The 19,830-nt window shown below is 41.2% G+C and overlaps 1 long non-coding RNA gene across 3 annotated transcripts in view; it reads right to left on the reverse strand.

Moving 5' to 3' along the window:
- Nucleotides 1–698: 698 nt before the first annotated feature.
- The window catches only part of LOC108961672 (uncharacterized), a 37,071-nt gene continuing 17,939 nt past the window's right edge, over nt 699–19,830 (reverse strand). For 2 of the 3 annotated variants that reach the window (XR_001990020.3, XR_007777919.1), the window contains 6 exons: nt 10,742–10,839; nt 9,842–9,923; nt 9,242–9,327; nt 7,719–7,788; nt 2,461–2,588; nt 699–1,015 (listed from right to left, as the gene is read on the reverse strand). This is a non-coding gene — a long non-coding RNA (uncharacterized LOC108961672). The remainder of the gene's footprint in view (nt 1,016–2,460; nt 2,589–7,718; nt 7,789–9,241; nt 9,328–9,841; nt 9,924–10,741; nt 10,840–19,830) is intronic. The other variant, XR_007777920.1, reaches the window with a different exon arrangement.

Here is a 19,830-nt window from a genome sequence, read left to right on the forward strand (position 1 = left end):
CCTTGGCCGCTCTGTTCCGAATTCGGGTCAAACCTCGGGGGAACCGGGGCAGACGATGCAGCCTGTGCTCTGGAACGCGCTGGCTCTGTCTCGCCGTGGGCGGCCCGCGCCGCCTGGCAGGCTAGGGCACCACAGGAACGGACCCGGCTGCCGCGCGCACGGGCTAAGGCCGGCCATCCCCTCACGGCTCTCAGCTGGGCTGAGCAGCAGCTGCCCCTCAAGGAGCAGCCGTGGCACCCCCGCTGGCGGGGCAGCCCTCAGGCTCCGTGTCCCGGCAGCGGCCGCGCCCCCGGCCGGTCAGAGCCGCTGGCACCGCCTGAGACCCGGCGTTCTCCACAGCTCAGACTCGCAGCTGCCTCACCCCGGCTGCTGCTGCAGGTCCAAACAGGCTAGCGGAGTACGGGTTACAATTAAGAGAATTAAAAATAGGCTTTGAATAAACTGAGCACCCGGAAAGGCTAGAAATTTGTTGTGCAGGTGGCACGTTAGGAGGAAAGTGAGTGGTATTATTCAAACAAAGGTAATCCAAGACACCCCAGCGCGGGAGCTTCGATACCAGGCAAGTACGTTTAAGCTTGTTTACAAACCAAGCCCAGTGCGGGCAGCACCTGCACCGGGCAGTGCCAGCCCCCAGAGCCAGCTCTGCCAGCAGCGAGCTCCCGGCAGGGCCAGGCCAGAGCCTGGGCCCTTGTACTCAGGAACTCCAATATTTGGGAAATTCGAGTTTGCTTTCCAGCTGGACTTACAGGCTGAGGATCTCTCTCTGAAAAAGATGCTACAAAAAAAAAAAAAAAAAGCCCCAAGCCTATTTTATTTAAACCAGTCTGGCTTGTATTTAAATTTCTTACAGATCTATCTTTAAGATAATAGCCATGAAACACTGGATGTGGGTTTCCTTCCTCTCAGCTGATGTTCACAAGTTGATCCTGGGAAAGGAGAGACTGTCCAGCTGGTTACACTGGAGAAAATGTGAAACAGACTTTCAATAAAATCCTGTGCAGTTCAAAAACGAAACCTGGGAGAAACAAAATGAAACAGTAAGAAGTTGGGGTGGGGGGGAGGTGTCTTTTTTTTTAAATACTAACTCTTTATAGCTTGGGGTATTTATGGATTATTTATAACTAGGATCGAGTTTTCAGACAGAAATGGGATTTTTAATATCAGCAGTCTTCCTCAGAATTTTTTTATTGAGGAAACATGCTTGTATGGCTGTGGAAGCCATTGTGATGATTGGAGTAAAAGAGTACAGATGGAGAAGACTGGGTTAAATTAATTCCTGTTAAATACTTGCTGTCTGTATGGGGAGCTGGAGACAAGAATTGTACCAGGGTAAAAAGGATAGTGTGGCTATTTATAGTGCTGCCTTCAACACTGTAGGAATTCAAAGGAAAACTCCACCTTGGCACACCTCTCATCATCTTCTTCTGTCAAGATTAAATGGGGCCTGAGATAATTTCCCCTACAAATCCTTTCTAGGAAGGATCTGTGCAACAAGGAGCTACCATGGTACAAATCACTGCAGAGGCCAAGTCCTCCTCACCCAGCCAAATGTCAACACTTTCCTTTTGATAGTTGGAGGAAGAGGAGAAAAAGACCCTTAGAAGCCTCAGCACTTAAGCAGGAAAGACCAAAACATTTTGCCTGCTATGCATCCTTTCTTCCTGCACTGTCCCCTGCCCTTCTTACACTTGGTGCTCTGGGGGACTTGCAAACAAAAGGACAAATGTAGCTCCAGCACAATCCCCGTGCCAGGCAACAAGGAAAGGAATAGGAGCACAGTACTGGCACACAGTCATGGTCATTCATGGGTGCCACTTGAGGTGAGGCCCTTATCCTGTGTGCCCCTCTTTCCTCTGCAGAATCATCCATCTCTGGGAAGGAATGGGCTCCAGTAGGTGTGCAGGGCACCTATTTATCTGTAGAAATTAGCTTTAATGTTGAGAGTACAAATGAAAGCAGCTTTGGAAAGGGTATTAACAGAAACCTGACTGCTACTCTAAAAAAAAAGATACACTCCTGGAGTTCCTTAGCTTCACCCTTCTTTTAGCATCATGGTGCCTCAGATCTTTCCTTCTCATCTTCCACCTTCCAGTTTCTTTTTAATAGGAGCTGCTTTTTCATTTTTCACAAAGCACTACATACTCTGTCTCAATGCTCCTCTTTTGTAATTCTGTTACCAAGCTGTCTGCTAGGTGGGGAGCAGAAGGTGCAGGACTTGGTGCTGCCTTTGAGGTACAGGTAATTATTATGTGCATCTGTTATTGTGGTTACTGCCTCAACAGGTGGAAAACATGCTGTTCTCTGATAGATTTGCAGCACTCCATGCTCCTGCCTTTTCTTTTCTCTAAAGCCAGTCGTGTGGTGTTCCTAAAATAATTAACACAGCCTCACTGCTGCCACAAAAACCCCTGGTAAATATATTTTTATGGGAATGAAGTATTAAAGGATTTGAACACTTACTCACTGAAAGCAAAATATGAGCAGTAAGGTTGGGTAAAGATTCAAAGGCTGGTTTGCTTCCTTTCCCTGGGGCACATTAAGGCTGTACTGTTTGCACTTCAGAGATGGATAGTGGGGAATTACTTAACCTGAAATGATGGAAACAATTCAGACTATAATAATATAGCATAAGAGTTTCTCATATTACATCTATTCCCCATACTGCTGGCTATACTCTGCCTTCAGATTCACGTGCACAACTCTCATTGGAATCTGGAGGAACTGTATTTGAAGCCAAAATGCATTTCATTGTCTTTCTGAAGTCTCTATGCAGCTTAGTGGCTAAATTCTGAGCTCAAGAGCTGGGAACAAAGCTTGTCTAAACATTTCCCAGTGTCTGTCTCTGTGAGATTCCCATCTGTTGTGTTTTATTTTGAATTTCATCTTCCTACTTTCCTAAAAACACAAAGCAGAAACACACATTTCCTCTGCCCTGGAGTACAGCAGTCACCTAATTTCCCAGCAGGTTCTCTCAATAACATACAGTGGATCCAAGTTTGTCTAAAAATGCTACAAGCCCTTTGTGGAGAAGAAAGGGAGGCGACCAGAAATGTGGGCCAAGTTTCTGAGTGTTGTGAAAAGCCCCTGCCCCCTGAAGGGGCTCCATTTCCTGTTTCCTCTCCCAAAAATGTCACCTGGGCTTGGGTTTTGTTAAGAGAAATATACATTGCTGAAGTCCAGGCTCTAGGTCTTTGGTTTGTCCTTCCTGCTGACACTGCAGAGACTACAAGAGCCATGAAAGCTGAGTCTGACTTCAGGGATTCACATTTGCAATAGCAGAACAAATTAAATGGAGAGCTTGTTAAGTGAGTTGGGAGATTGTTGTTGACCAACAAATCTTCATTAAGTTCCCACACCAAGCTGTGCTGCACCTCTAATGAAACTGATCATTGTTTCTCCTTCTATGTTTCAGCTATTTTGCCACCAGGTTTGAGAGAAATTCAGACTTACTTGAGGTTTAATTAGAAATAAAACACAATCCATCTTGCTCCATACGCACACCCAGTTTGGAGCAGTTGGTGCATCTTTCCAGTTGGCCAAGTTTCATTCTGTTCCCCACCTGTTACTTACTACCTTGGTTTTTGCTAGTTCTTTTATTTACTGCCAGTGACTCATGGAGACTTTGTTCACTGGTTTATGGTGACTTTCTGGATCACTGGTTTAAATCACCATTAGTGGTTTGCATCACCAGATGTTTCAGCTCAGGAGTTGCCAGCACGAACCCCAAGAGTTCATATGACTTGCACCTCCCAAAAGCTAATCCTGTGCCCAGAATAACAAGCTTTCACAGGATTAGAGCAAAGTCCTGTTCTGATGATTTCTGTGACTGAAGGGAGGCTACCACAGCTGGGCCTCTGAGAGCCTTCCCTGCAGACCATTAGAGAAATATGACTCCATAGGTATAACTCAGATACCAAGTTGCTCTGCTGTATGCCTTTAAAAACACTCTGTCCAGTTTAGGACAGAGAAGTTTAAGGGAAAAGTACAAAGTAGACATGAGGAAGTACTCAACAGTACTGAGAATGACACAGCCTAAGCAGAGCAGGATCCTCTGCTCCAGACTGTCTTTGCCATGAGGGAAGAAACAATTACTGTCTCTTTTAAGAATAATATAAGAAACAAAATGTACATGCAAATATAGCATAAGTGGGGAAGTTAGCCTTCAGTATTATCCTCTGACAGATACCCTTTATGGTGGTATCTGTATCTACTTGTTGGCTGTGGAGCTTGGCCATACTCCATACCACGTTGTCCTCTGAGTCAGATAACACTCAAAAAATTTAGATGGCCCTCAACCTTTTCCATACATAAAAGAACACATCAGTTATTTGGATCTATGCAGTAGCACCCCAGCGCACAAACCTATGGATTTCCAGTACTTGGGCACTGCAGCCTCCCCTTCACAAAGGTTACTCTTGTGTCCCAAGTTGCACTGAAGAGTGCAACCATAACAGCTGCCTTCTAATAGGATTTGATTTTTTTTTTTTTTTAATTAGAAATTACCTGTTTGGTATGCTGTGGAAGAAAATATGTTCTGTTTCTGTAGTGGGTGATCTATGACATTTGGGGACATATTTTTAACTGCTGGTTTGTTTTAGAAAAATGGTAAGAGTTAACCTGAAGGACAAATTATCAGAAATACCTATAATCCCAAGAACTAACACAATTGCTGAGAAATTCTAGACCTCAAATCAGCTCTGCTACAGAATATGATGAATTTCTATTTTTTTCCCCTGCACAGACTTAGAAGCAAGATTTTACCATAAGAAGAAAGCAATTTTCTTAGCTGACTAGGGATTTCATCTCCTTCCCTCGCATCTCTTAGACTATACACACATAAGCAAGCAAGTTTCAGCTGTGTTCAGTCTCACTCTGACCTCTGTACTAACTTGATTTACTGGTTTTAGTTCTCAAATAGTGTATTGTGTTATAACTCAAAGGATCTGATTAGAACTGGTCGGTATTTTAATGATTTATGAGGGGCATCTGCAACTGCATGGGTAGCATACACATTGTGTCACTGCTGTAGGAGGAATTTGCATTGATCATACCAGCATGCTCCAAGACAAGAGCATGTCAAATTCCTGTCAGCCTGAGTTCACAAACTTGATCTGACAGGTGGCCAGGCTTGCACTGGGACTGATCATAGTTCTCATGGTGGGAATAAAACAAACCAGCTGGATTGCTTCTAGCAATTGCATTATGAGCAATGGCTAGAAGCAATTGTTGTTGTTGTTCTGTCTTGCAGTGCTTAAGAAGGTGTTTATCCTTCCCAGTTTTGTAGCCAGGAACCTGGGCCACAGGAACTTGTAATCAGCTCTGTCAGTGGTCAATCCTTCTGCCGTCTTCCTCCTTGATTTTTTCCCCTGATCTTGCAGCATCTGTCAGCTTAGACTGACAAGTTTTGGTCCTTTGCAGTGCACTTCCTTTCCTCCCAGAGAATTTTCTTGTAGTCACTAGATGCCCCAATTTTCTGGTTTATTGGGGATTTTTTTCAGTTGCATTTCATTTGATCCTATCTCCTTTCCAGAGCGTTTGTAAGCCTTTCTTTTCTGAGTAGAAAAATTCTGTTTCCCTTCCCCAAAGGAAATGAAATTTCCTCTGGGGAAGGGAAATGAAATCTTGCGGAACAGCAAAAAAAAGCTTACTAACATTCTGGAAAGGAGATAGGATCAAATGAAATGCAATTGAAAAAAACCCAAAAAAACCCCAAAAATCAGGAGACTTAGTAACTACTAGAAGGTTGTCTGGGAGGAAATGAGGTGTAGTGCAAAGGACGAAATCAGGCCAAAACTCACCTCACAGATGTTGCAAAAGCAGAGGAAAAATCAAGGAAGAAGACAAAACTTTGAGGGGAAGCTACAAGGGGCATTGCATGGCTACTTAAAAAAAAAAAAATCTTCTTTTAAGTAAAACCCATTGAAAGGCATGGCATGCCATCAGCTGCAGAGACATGCACCAAAGCATTCCCAATTGATCCCCATTGAAATCTTGCGGAACTGCAAAAAAAGGCTTACAAACACTCTGGGAAGGAGATATGATAAAAAGAAATGCAATTGAGAAAAAACCCAAAAAACCCCGAAAATCTGGAGATTTAGTGACTACAAGAAAGTGGTCTGAGAGGAAATGAGGTGCAGTACAAAGGACCAAATCAGGGCAAAACTAATCTCACAGCTATTGCAAAAGCAGGGGAAAAATCAAGGAAGAAGAAAAAACTTGGAAGGGAAGATATGAGAGACACGGCATGGCTGCCTGGAAAACAAAACAAAAAAAAATCTTTGCCAAAGTCAAAGCTATCAAAAGGCATGGGATACCATCAAAGGATATGAGATTGGAGGAAAAAAAAAAAAAAATTGGGAAATTTACGGACTACAAGTAAATGGACTGGGATTACAGCAGGTGCAGTACAAAGGACCAAATCAGGGCAAAACTCACCTCACAGCTGTTGCAAAAGCAGGGAAAAGTCAAGGAAGATATTGCCGGCGGGAGGGTCTATATGAACAGGAGGGGATTGCTGTGGAATGTACCTTGAGCTGTTTTATTTTTCAGCATCAGTTTCATTACATGGTTGTGGCAATGGGAAGATGCCATCAGCTCACATCCCAGGCAGCAGACCAAGAACTTAATGTTACAACTTAGTTTATAAGCTTTTTGACCAATCACACAAAGCAGAAGCATATTGACAGTGGTTCCATCCAACCACTATAAGCACACGTACCATTGGTTAAAACAATGCCTGCTTATTTAGAATACAATCCCCGCTTGTAAGCCTTAAAATACAATGCACAGAGCTCCATTATTAAGCTTCAAACTTCCTAATATCATGCTAGATAAACTTTTCTGCAGCTTAGGGAGTTGTGCTAGTCAAATGTTAATACACAGTCCATTGTTCTATTCGTCCTGTCTTTTCTACTTCTTAAATAATTTTTCTCTGGACCAATCTCATTGCTACTACATACCTCTAATCACAGTTCTGTTGTCTCTGAGGCATGCCTATTGAAGCTTTCCCAAAACCCCCTGATTTAGTGTATTCCCATTAAAGAAGACAAAACTTGGAGGGGACAATATGAAAGACTCGGCATGGCTACTGGAAAAAAAAAAGAAATGAAAATTCATTTAGGAAGGGAAACGAAATCATGCGATTTCAATAGGGATGAATTGGGAAAGCTTTGGTGCAAGTCCCTGCACTTGATGGGTGTCCATGCCTTTTGATGGCTTTGACTTTGGGGTCAACCTGGACCATTATTTCCCTGCTTTCCTACTCCACACATAGTACCATATTCTCTTTCATCACCAGAACCCAGAAGTGCTGTGGTGTTTTGAGCCAGCAGCTGAGGGGGTGGCACAGAAAACACAGCAGTTCCCTGCCCGGCTGCAGTGTAAGCTCATGCAGGAGTTACAGGGCAACGCCCTTGCACCAGTCGTGCTGTTTTGTTTGATGTTGTGTGGTGCAGTGGGATCCTCTGACTGGCTGTCATTTCCCCTGAAGCTCAGTAAGGAAATTAAAGGGTTATGGGGACACAGATCATTATGAGTGGGAGGGAACAAATAATTATGTTTGTCAAAACAAACATTTCTAAATTTAGAGTGATTTATGGACAAAATGATAACAAGAGCAGAACAAGTAGAAGCTTTTAGGATTAAGCTTTATCAGCCTATTGGCATTTGTTCTTCCAGCCACAGTTAAAACTACAGGGCATATCTGGGAAACTCATTACCTGTCAGTGGGGTATCCTCCTTCGCACAAAGGTTGACCAAGGCATACAGCTGTCTCAGTGCATACTCATACTGAAATAAACAAACATTGTTAATCGTTTCAGTGATGAAAAGCAGGTATTGTTTCCAGACTAAATGGTGGAAATAATTTAGAGCTACCATATTTGAAGAGGAACATCAAGCTTTCACAGGTGAGGTGTGTTCAGATGTACATTTTTTTAAAACAAAAATTGCTTCATAGTCACCCCTTGACTCATTCCAGATACTAGAAGAGCAAAATCTGGTAATCTGCAGTAATTTATTAACATTTTGCCTATATGTGTTGCATATATCATTTTCAACCTCAGCGTTTAAGGATGAAGTTCAAACAATTCAGAGCAGCAAGTTATTTGACTATTGTCCTGCTCCTTCTTTTTTATTGTTCTCCTCAGTGACAGGGTGGGATTCTTCTGTTCTGTTTCATTGCTATGCCTGTAAAAATCAACTGTCAGATGAAGATAGACTTCACAGTTTTTCTTTAACAAGGTTAGTCCTTCCAAATGGTTGAATTCAAATTCTTAAAGGTTTTATAGTCATTCTTGTACATAGAAAAATATATGATATAGCTCATAACCAATAGTCAGAAATATAGTACAACTTAGTAAGGTGGCATCATACTTTCACATCTCAAACTCTGCAGGAGCAAGATGAATAACTGACATCAGGTATCCTTCCAAGAAGATTTCTTATTAGGCCCTGAAATGTATTAACTACATTCTTGAATAATCTAAATTAAATAAGCTTTTATAAACTATCATTAATTATAAATTTTACATTCCACTTAGCCAAACTATAATTTATTATTCTTCATATATTAAAATATTGCAAAACTTAGAATCGTTTGTGTAGCTTAGTTTACAAATAATTTAAGCATAGTACATCACTTACAAGTTTATTTGCTCATATTACTTTTTCAGTCACAAAGATTTTTTTTATTAATTATAAACCATAATTCCACTTCATTAGGAATGAAATTATGATTTATACTCAGCCTCAATAACTGTACACGTGCTACAAAGGCCATGGCTGGGATTAGACATGCAATTCTTCCAGCTGATTAACTGGTAAAGCTCTCTCTGTTCCTCTGCCACTCACTGCTAAGTCTGGTCTGAGTTTGACCTAAGTCTTCTGCTGATTAATCAAACTGTTCATGTACATTAAAACAAGCCTTGGAAAATCCTTTCCAGAAGTCTCCAAATTTTAGCCACACTATCTTAGAATTGCCATTCTTGCAAAAGCTAATAGTCTAAATACCTTAATACAGTTAATACTACCCTCTGGAACTTTTATACCTTAATCAGTGAAATATCAGCAGTTGCTTTCTTGTGATGCAGAGTTTAAGAAACTAGAACCACTGTGAAGGACCTGAAATTGCCATCAATAATTTTTGCTGGATTCTTAAATTCCTCTAATTTATTATTTTGTTGAAATTAGTGTCAATTTACAATGACACATGCAATTATTTTCTAAATTAAACTTCTCTTACCTTTTCAATTCTTTTCCTGATCCCACCCCCTTCACTGCTTCCCCATCTCCTCTGAGAACTGCAAGAAAATTCTTAGGAGTAACATCCTAAGGATTTGAGAAGATTAAAGTTAGATCTGATCATAAAAACAACAAAATCTTCATTTAGAAAGATGGCTTCCTTAAGTTAGAATCTATGCATGGATGACAAATTTAGCTGGCCATCCTTTTCAATACATCTTTATCTAATGACTCACTTGGCTGCTGAATCATGAAATCACGGAATGACTGGATTACTGTACTGATTTAATGAAATGATTAGGTTTACATAGCTGTTTTTCAGATTGAGTTACAGCATTTACAATCCAAGACCTTCCTTCCTTTTATTTCATGTGTCAGCATGGAAACAGTGTAAAGGCTCACTTTTATGACCAATGCGTCACAAAGATTCTATTGTCTATATTCATCTTATGAACACCAAACTTCATGCCAAACCATGAAGGTGAATAAACTTGGTGCTTTATTTTACGTACATTTTGGAGTGTAAGCTACAGGGTGAAAGAATTTATTCAGACATTGAATAATGCTGAACCTTCCCCAGGGAAAGGGGCTTTGTTCCTACCTCCTTTGTATAGTCTTTGGGCACTCCAGCATACACATCTGAGCCATTAAGTCTATTGATGACAATGCTTTTCGTTGGATTTCTGAAAGGTAAATGGAAAATAAATAGGAATAATTAGCCACATGCCATGCAATGACCTTAGAACAACAGCAGCCAGCTCACCTGAGAGCACAGGAACTTGCACCATATGTCATTAAGTGATTTCAGAATATAAAGGGCTTTGCACTTCCATCAGTTACATATGTGTGTCTCAGGTGTCCTTACCCTCAGAGTACATTCAAGTATTCTATCTCAGATCATGTCAATTAATCTGAAGATTGGATGGTCTCTATAATTTCTCTTCTTGCAGTCTTGCCTTTATTCCCTTTAACACTTTGCTCCCAGTGCTGCTGTGCCTGTAATGTCTGCCAATTTTGGGGGAAGTTGTTTCAGAATTAGAGGCTGTATAAATCATCTGTGTCATACAGGGAGCAATGATATGCTCTAGACAGCCACCCAGAATGGGACCTCTACCCATCTTTGTTGAATGCTGGGAATTAATCTGATAATATTCTCCAAAAAAGCCCTGAAAGTTGCACACAGACCTCCCCTGTGTTCACAAGTTTAGGTTATTTATCTGCTGCACACTGTTATGCCTGGGAGTTAAGATCCCTTACTGTCATAACAAAGCTCTGCAGTCCTCAGTGCCACAGCTGATGCTGAGCTGTGTTACAGGCTTAGAAAGCTCATGAGCACATTTCAAACGGGAATTATTGTGCTGATGGCTGAAATCTCTATGCAAATCACAGGTGGTTTTAAGGGCTTTTCTTTCAAAACTACTACAAACTCAAAACACACTGGTGACCACGGCATGTTTGTAGTAACCATATAGTTTGTGACCAGTGTACGGTCATCACTTACTCCTTATTATCAGCAATGTCATCATACATCATGACAATGATCTGCTCATCTGGAATTCCATTTGGGTGTACAATCTGGTACGCATGGCACACATCTGCCTGAAATTAAGCAAATTTTCATTACTAGTTTTAATGGAAATTTTACCTTTGATACCAAAAGCAAAATAGCTCCTTGACCCAAGAGCAGGTTATTGACCAAAAGCAACTTCATTCCAATATAAGAGACTGAAGGTTGCTAGAGAGCTGAAATGCACAGGTTAAACCAGAGCTCATTGCTCTTCTCTAATTAGAAGCAGTTGCATTATTAGTAGAGACTATGATTAATATCTCTCCCTCATTACCTATTTTGATTTCTTATTTAAACAGAAACCAGAAGTTACTTTAGACTTGGTACAGATAACAAATTTAACATGAAGCTCTCAGCAAAATCCTCCATTGTATGAGGAAATCAAAATAAAAACCTTCTGCAGTGACAGAGAAATCCAAAGTGTGCCAAGCAGACAAAAAGAGTTGGATTTCCACCAATTTCCCTTAGTTCTGTACCAAGCCTGCACAACTAAGGATTGAAGGCTTGTCCTTGACTTAAAGCAAGTATTGTTTACCAATCTCATTTATGCAAAAATTTAATAAAATCTTGCTTTACTATGAGATGAGAATTTGGTTTAAGGAATATTTTCCTTTTAATTATGTATTTCTTACTCTGCAGAGCAACTAATTCAGGGCACATCAGATTTCATTGGAAAACAGAATTGCAAAATTTCTATTCAGTCTCTTTTGTTGATTTGTACAGGGTATGAATAAGCACATTTTCTTTACAGAACCATCTTCCTGTGACACAGAAATAACAACACCCATTAAAGTGATATTACAATAAATGCAGAGCTCTATCAGAATGCTAACTTCTCAGTAACCCCAACCCAAATGATTCTCTTCTTTAAAACTTACAGTCCCTCAGTACCCTAATGGGACATTAACAACCATTCCTAAACTTGGAACTAGAACCCTCCAAATGCTAGGAAAAGCAGTGCAGGATTAATGGAAGAGATCTCATCTAACAAATGCACAAGAAGCAAGCTTTAAAGCTTACTTGTGTTGAACTAATCTAATTTGCTAATTTGGAAACCAAATTGATGTGGTTTAAGTAGACCAGTGTCTATTTAGATTACTTAGGAGTACTAGTGATTTTCATTAGTTTAACCAAAAGGACACTGTAAAATACTGTAACTTTATAATCATTGGTTTTCTAAGTGCAGATAAAATTGAAAAGAGAAGATAGTTGTACAAGATTCTGTGAAGGGTGAGGCACATTCAATGCTAATTAACTCTCCAACAATAAAATCTCTTTATGTGACTAACCCTAAATGTTAAACTGATCTTACTAAAGCAGTTCCATTTCCTACTTTGCCTGTCAGCAGTCTAGGTTCTCTTCCACCTATCCCAGATGATCTCCCAGTTAGTTTTCCATTTCCTTGTATGTCATTATACCAGCTGCTGCCTCAACAAGTCAAAACATTGAGGTTAAACAGAGTTAGGAAGGTATTGCATATAATATGAAACAGAAGAGCACAGGTTTGACTGGGAAGATATTTGATTTTCACAAGCAACCCAAGCAGAAGTAGAAGAAGACACTAATCAGGGCTTCTCTACACTGATGGATGAGTAGATCATAGATCCTTTCTCACTCTTAAAATATCACACACCTCTGTGATGCTGACAGGAACCTTTACAGGCTGGCAATAGGGAAATGCTTAGGCATGCAGTGATACAGTATCATCATATTCAATCAGCAAGTGTCTGTGCTCCCACAGATATGTGGCTGGCCAGTAGGGACTTTGGAGGTGTTTCAACTTATCTCAAGTACCCAAAATAAGTTAAACTTTGTAAATGCGTATTATAATGGGGTTTTTTTTTTGTTTCCGCTCCTTCCTTCTGGTTCATTCACTGTTTACTCAGTATGTCCTGTCTTAGCAAATAGAAGTCATTAGCAAAATCCCTACTGTAAAGGAAGACAGATCCCTGTAGTCAATTACCTTCAATCTCAACTTATGCCTGTTTGGGGGTTGTCCCAGCCTTTTAAGGCTTTTGCTAAGGGAACTGCTGGTAGCATAATGATATCACCAGCAAAGGCTAGAGCAGCAGAAAACATGCATTCCTGCTAAAACTCCATTGACTAAAGTAGGCCAGTTAGGAGTAAACAGTCAGGGTTTATTGCATAGAATTAGCTGACCTAATTAGTCACCTTTGATATTGCTCATGATTGGTCCCTCTGTACACCTAAAAAACCCCATAAATCTCTACAAAACCAGAGTAAAAAAGTTTGCAGCTAGAGCAGGGAGGTGTATGTAGAGTATTTCCTGTTGATGTCTAACTGCCTCTCAAATACTGCTATTTGACCCTGTTTCTCTCTGAAATATTTCTGGCATATCTGCACCTGTAAACCCCTCTAAAAGAAACAGCTGTACACTTGTTTCAGATCTCATGTTGGTATTATTCTTGATGGTTTAACATGTGAAATGTGTGGTATGAACATTTACTGGATAAACTGTCACTAAATCATGTTTCTGTGACTGTGATTTGGGTAGGGCAGCAGCTGCCCCATACAGCACAGGAAAAGGTGCAGCTATACAGCTCCTGCTGCACAACTGACCTTATGGGTAGCTCCAAAATGGACACTGTTAAGGGCATGGTTTAGACCTTTCACCCCCTGGTTAGTCTAAACCCTTCACTACATCAGCAAATTCTGATGGAAGATCTCCTTAAATAATTAACTCCTAGATTTTGAAAGCATGGGGATCAGAGAGTGAATTACCCTGTTTTCTTGGCACCCCAATTTTCCTCTGCCATACAGCTGTTTACACATTTGAATGACACAGCTTATAAGCAAACTGCCTGGGGGGATTTTTGGAAAAATTAAGTTGTTTATGACACGAGCTTGCATAAATAGTTCCTAAAGGGAAAAGCTTGGACTTGTATGAAATTGGTTACTTCTTGTCTTGTGACTGCTAGGTTCATGGCTGAAAGGAACTGTCAGCTTTATCTTAAAGCAGCACAATTCCCACTAAAGCTGTGCTGAAATGTCACAGCCTAAACAAGAATGAACTTTAATATACTAACAAAGTAGAAGGATATGTCTGAAATGCCAGCCATATATTATTCCTTTGCTTAAATATACATCAGTGAATCTGCCCAAAGATATAACTCTATCAAGAATTTAGGAAATATTTCCTAAACCTTTCAGTTCAGTTTAAATTTTGTAAGCACAGTGAGGAAACATTAATTGAAGGCCAAGGCAGCCTTAGTGTCTGTTACCTACAAGACAGGAGAATTTAAGACTGTCCTGGAATAAGATACTGCCCTGGCTGGTGGTGTCTAGGACACTGAATAAATAGTCTCTGACCCACAAAGCTCAGTAAGACTAAATACAACAACTGAAAACAGACTAATGTATACAAATTCATATTTTTTAAGTTTTAATTTTGCCAGACTTTTTCAGCCTGGCATTTCTCTTGAGGATGCATTCCACCTCTAGTAAGATTCTTGTTTCACATCAGGCTTTTCCACAAACTACGTGAGTTTGAGTATCTAGGAGGCATGGGTCTGTCTCTTTTTCTGGTCTGATGTGAAGCCAGCTTTAGATTTGAGTTAGCTGGTATGTTCATCTGTTCATCACACAGAAGAGCCAGACTATTTCTTCTAATGAGAACTAGTTTGTTGAGTCATTCTCTAAATCTGTCAAAAGCATTTAGTACTGTATTTGCTCATGTATGCCACTGAGCTTTCCAGAGGTATTTTGTCCAGCTCTTTGTGCAGCAGAGAGCTGAGCCACTTTCCCTAGGAACATGGGGAGTACTCTTCAACAGTAGCCAGTCTTGTAATAGAAAGTTGCTACAGAGAAGCCAGAGTAACTGCTGAGGAGCAGAGAGGAGCACACTGATAGCCCTTCCACAGCCCAAGCAACTCTAATCAAAACCACTAAAATAAGGATAAAAATGCCAAAGAACTGAGAAGCCACAAGCACAAAGCAATGTACAAGCAAGCCCTGCAGTGACAGTAAGGCTATCACACTGGGCTCTATACTACACAAAACACTTACATTTTATTATAGGAACTGGATGAGATAAAGTGTAAAACAAATTTAGGTCATCCTGATTAGAAAGAAGTCCCAGCTCAGCCATCACAGTGGAAGCAACTGCCTGTGAATGTGAATCTTGCTCATATTAAGCAAATGGTGTTTTTTCTCCTTTTCTAGCCTTGGTTTGTACTGATAGTGGATCCTGACCACTGACATCTAAATAACCAGTCTTAAGCAAAGTTTCGGATTCCTTGAGGTTACAGGTGCAAACTCAGTGTTTCCTGGGTCTGCAAAGTCTTTACATACTTATTATTCTTGGGGTCTGTACAGTATTGCATGTATGAAATGAGGTATTTTTGAATATGTAATCTATTTCTTCTGCTTTTGTGGTTGCTCAGTCAGATGAACACATTACCAGCAGATAATTACATGTCTGTGGTTTATCCTTCTGCCAGAAGACACTGGTGTGAAATACAGGCTACTGGAACTAACCTTCCAGACCTCTCCACATCTTGCCATGGCTATCAAATTGCTAGCAAGTCTTAGATCAGAGAGGCTGGGGTGTGACAAAGATAAAGAAACAATTAGACAGCACAGTTGCTTTAAAGCCATAATGTCCCTGGATTTAATAAGAGATTATACTATTTTTTTTTAAATAACTGTAATAAAAAGACTTTGCAAGCACAGAAAGAAGGGTATCAGGAGCACAGTTATAAAAGGGTTTCTTGTCCTTGGTTTGATTTTATGTGTTCTTAATTTTCTTTTGAGTATTGAAGTCAATATCTGGCCAAAGCATTCCTAAAATCCTTGCCCCCAAGAGCATGGAAGTCCAGCCTTGATGGTTACTCACCTCCTAAGCTGCCTTTTGCTCTCTAGTGGTGAGTAAAGGCTTTTGACCCACATTAAACCTGAGAGCAGCTCTTCACTCAGGTCTAGCTATCACTACCAGTGTTTGGCAGTACTCTGCCCTTCAGCTGCCTCCAGCTCAGACTTGGGGAGAAATATAGAAAAGTCATTAAGCTTAACTTCACCATCTGAACCTGTGCAGTGGGAGCAGCCCTGTTCCTCACAGGATCACTGTAATAACATGTATGAAAGGCATTCCAGTGCCCAAGAAACACCACAGAATCTTGGCTGTCTGCCTCCTGCTGTTTCCCATCTTAATTCCTAGCAGGTTACTCAACCCTCCTGCCAATGTAGGCGATAAATGTCTGCTCTCTCCTCTAAGCTGGATAGCATAGAGCTGTCTTTGTGGTACTGGGAGAGACCACAGGACAAGAACAAAGAGCAGTGAAACTTCTAATGCCCTCAAACACAAGAGACACAAGGAAAAAAAAAAAAAAAAAGGCAGCAATATATTGTTTTTAAGATAGAAGAACATACCAGAGCTAGTCACAGGGGAGAAATGCTTTGCATTGTGCCATCCTTTTGGTTAGATCCTTGGGGCAGAAATCATTCATTTTTAATGGGATTCTTTGAATTCTGAAGCCTGATGTTTTCAGTTCTGGGCTGGAGGACACTGCTCTATTAGTTATTGTTAAAAGCAGCCTCATTCACCTTCAGATGTGGGCTGCTAAACTCTCTTGGGCCACAAGATGATGACCTAAGGGACTGCATTCCAACTGGGGTTTTGTGCAAGGCACAGCACAGGAAATCCTTGGCCTCTAACCCTTGCCAAAGCAGGAAAGAAACATGACTTTAGGTCATTTAGAAGGTGACCTGGGAAAATTAGATGAGGCTAGATTAAGAATATGCAACATGGAGTAAATCTGAAGAATGAAACCATAGCTGAGAGACTGAAAACAACACCCAAGTGACACTTCGTGCTCCTTTGAGCAAGCTTGATGCAGCACACCCAGCAACCCACCTGGCTTTCTCACATTGTGTTCAGTTGGACATGTGCTGTCCTAATCAACACCCCTTACACAGCAGACTGTATACAAAACAGTGTGGGACTTGGGCTCTGTGGTAGTTGCAATTTCAGCCCAAACAGCTATGGAAATGGAGCAGAGCTTGCGCTACAGCAGGAACAGGCTCTGTCTCTCACACAGTGACAGTGTGAGGCTGAAGAACATCACAAAGGTGAGCCTCCAGGCAACCAGGTCTGTATCAGAGAACAGATTCAGCACATTTCAGGCCATCTGTGAATAAATCCAAGCTTGTATGTCTCCCCAGGGTCATGCTGTACTAACATCATCCAGTAACGAGAGCAACACACACTCCCTGCAAGTGCAGGCAGCAAATACTGGTAAAGCATTGCTACAAGCCATGAGAAAGCAGCTAGGATTTATGTCATTCAGGAAGGGTGAGGACTTTGGAGTAGTTGTACCAAAAAACCAGTGTCAGCCAGACAACCCAGCTGGTTCTGACTGGCAGCTCCAAGAAAAAAAGTGGCACATGTTGCTACTTATTTAGAGCAACCTGCATCAACTTGCCAGCCTGTCTTTCAGAAATGCTTCATCCTTCAACTTTTCAGTAAGCTTCTGAGGGTGCTTTTAGGAGGAAAAACTGAGTTTACCAATTCAGAGAATACCAGTTTTCACCCCCAACATGTTATTGCTGGGGGCAAGAGAGATACAGTGATGTAACAATTCTTGAGCCCAGAAGAAGAGCCAGCCTTAACACAGAACAACTAAATTTTAGGTATGCTTTTCTTCAAGTGTAAGCGTAGTGATATCAAGAGTGTTTCACAGCATGTCCAAGAACTGTTGAGTGTGCTAAATGCTAGAGATTGGGAATTTTTGTTTTCTTAAGAAGTAGTGAAAAATGTCAGTATTGAATGAAGTTAGGAGTTAGAGACTGTCAGAACTGACAGTGAAGTCTCATGGCTGAAGTCCATTGCAGGAGAGGACACCAGCAAAAATATTTCAGTAGGAGCAGTAGCCTGGCTGGGAGCTACAGAGACTCTCAAATGTGGGCATGGTGCGGCAGTCATAAATAGCACGGAGATGTGGGAGATGCATTTTGGACCAGCTACTGTCTTTGGGTCCTTTGAAGTGTATCTGCTGGTCTACCGGATCAGGTTGGGTTAACGGGTATAAGGATGCAGTTGGCAGCTGAGAGTAGAGGTACCAATGGGCTCCAGAGGGCCTAGTTTTGCAGCTGAGCTGTGCTCACAGCCAAAAGTCACATCTTTGCTGGGCCTAGGGCTGGAAGGGAACCGACTTTTCTTTACCTGCTCTTGCTTGCCAATAGCCAAGTTCAGGTCCTTGGAGCTCTACAGTGCTCTTGCTCCAGCTGATGACTTCACGAACACCTAGCACTGGGAGTAACACAGCTCCCTGTACAGCCTTAAACTCTCTGTTTCCCTGAATATGCAATGACATCATTGCCACCTGAGGGCCCAAACTCTGGTCTTGGCAGGTAAAAGCCTTTTGGGTCACCTTACATTGGGGTTCTTGCTCTCAATGCATATTTATGTAATGATTGCTGGATGTAATGATTGCTGGATGGCTGTAATCAAATGACTGTAAAGCACTACCTAAAATGCACCAGTAATAAATTCTTAATAGCTGATGCTATAACAAGCAGTTACACAAAAGAATATATTGTAACATGCAGATTGTTAACAGTGTCTGGGCCTGTTTAATGCTCAGCTTTAAATAGTTACAATGCACACTATTAAAGGGCATGTGAAATTTGTAACTAATAAATAAAATGTCCAGTTCAGAAACAAAATATACCCAAGCTTCAGTGGTGAAGAAGCCACAGAAGAGCTTGGGGATGGATAAACTACCTCTTATCTCTGCAATCCTTGTGGTGGTACTACCCATCAGCCATGGTTTCTGTAAAGCATACTATATGTACATTCTTCTGCTTGGCAGAGATCCTGTCCATGCCTCTGTCCTGACTCATAAACATGGTTAGGATCCCACTTACATTACAAGTATGTCACCAGGTACAGCAACCCATGGTTTTGCATTTTGTGAGGAAAGGATGGGTCAGGGAAAATTAATTTGCTGCTCATATTTTTCACTTCTCTTATCCTCTCAAAGCTGCTGTGAGGGCAGTAGCTATATAGGGTTGGTTTCCCATGGCTAAAGAATAAAATAAACATACCTTCAAGACCCAGAATAGTTAGCAAAATCAGCAGGTGGCCAGGTTTTGCACACTTGGTACAACATTGCTGCACATCAAAGCATGGCTCAGTCTGTCTAGCCACTGTCAGGATCTGCACACATGGTTGGTAAATACAAATGTACTAACCAGCTGACGACAAGAGAATATTTTATACTACAGTCACAAAAAACCCCTCCAAGGCCACCCTGCCTTGGGGCCTGCATGCTAATGTTCATCCTGAAACAGTCAGGACTATTAGGTTTGAGAACTACGGCCTGGCCCACAGACGTGCTATGAAAAAATTTGACATTTTTGAGGCTTCTGAGGCCTGGCAATCCATAACATCAGAGGAAACAGTGGTAAATTTAACATATTTGAGAACCAGGATGGGTTGATTAAATTCTTCCTTACATTTGAGTTGTGCTTTGTATCAAAAATGTAGCTGCTGATTTCCCTGGATGGCACACAGAGAAAATTTTACTTTGACAGTGGGGCAGCATCATAATTCCTCTAAAGTTAGAGCAGAAAATGTTCACCAATGCAATACTGAGAGGAAAAAAAGTCAAATGTTTTTGCCTTGTGCTGCTCAAAGCTGTCCAGTACAGAAATTTAGTCTGCTCCTCAACATAGGCCTTGTGTGAGTTGTGGAGAGCAAGTCTACCTAATGGATTTTGCCACATCCCGCCAAGTGGGTGCGTTGCCCTAAATGCATAGCTGGGTTACACTTATGGGTCTGGAAGCCTCCACTAAATTTGGAAGTGCTGTTCAGATTACATCCTCCAGCTGCTGAAGAGATTTTGTTACAAACAGTTGGCTACTCAAATACCTTGTGCCTCCCTAGACACAGCCTCTGTCTCAGCTTTCAAGTCCAGCCAGGCCTACCTCAGTCATTGCTGTTTGATTCATACCATCTATATCTCGTAGTGCTCCTAGCAATTGATAAATTATGACTCCAGTGA

This window comes from Serinus canaria, chromosome 6 (genome assembly GCF_022539315.1).
Source record: "Serinus canaria isolate serCan28SL12 chromosome 6, serCan2020, whole genome shotgun sequence".
Lineage (NCBI taxonomy): Eukaryota > Metazoa > Chordata > Aves > Passeriformes > Fringillidae > Serinus > Serinus canaria.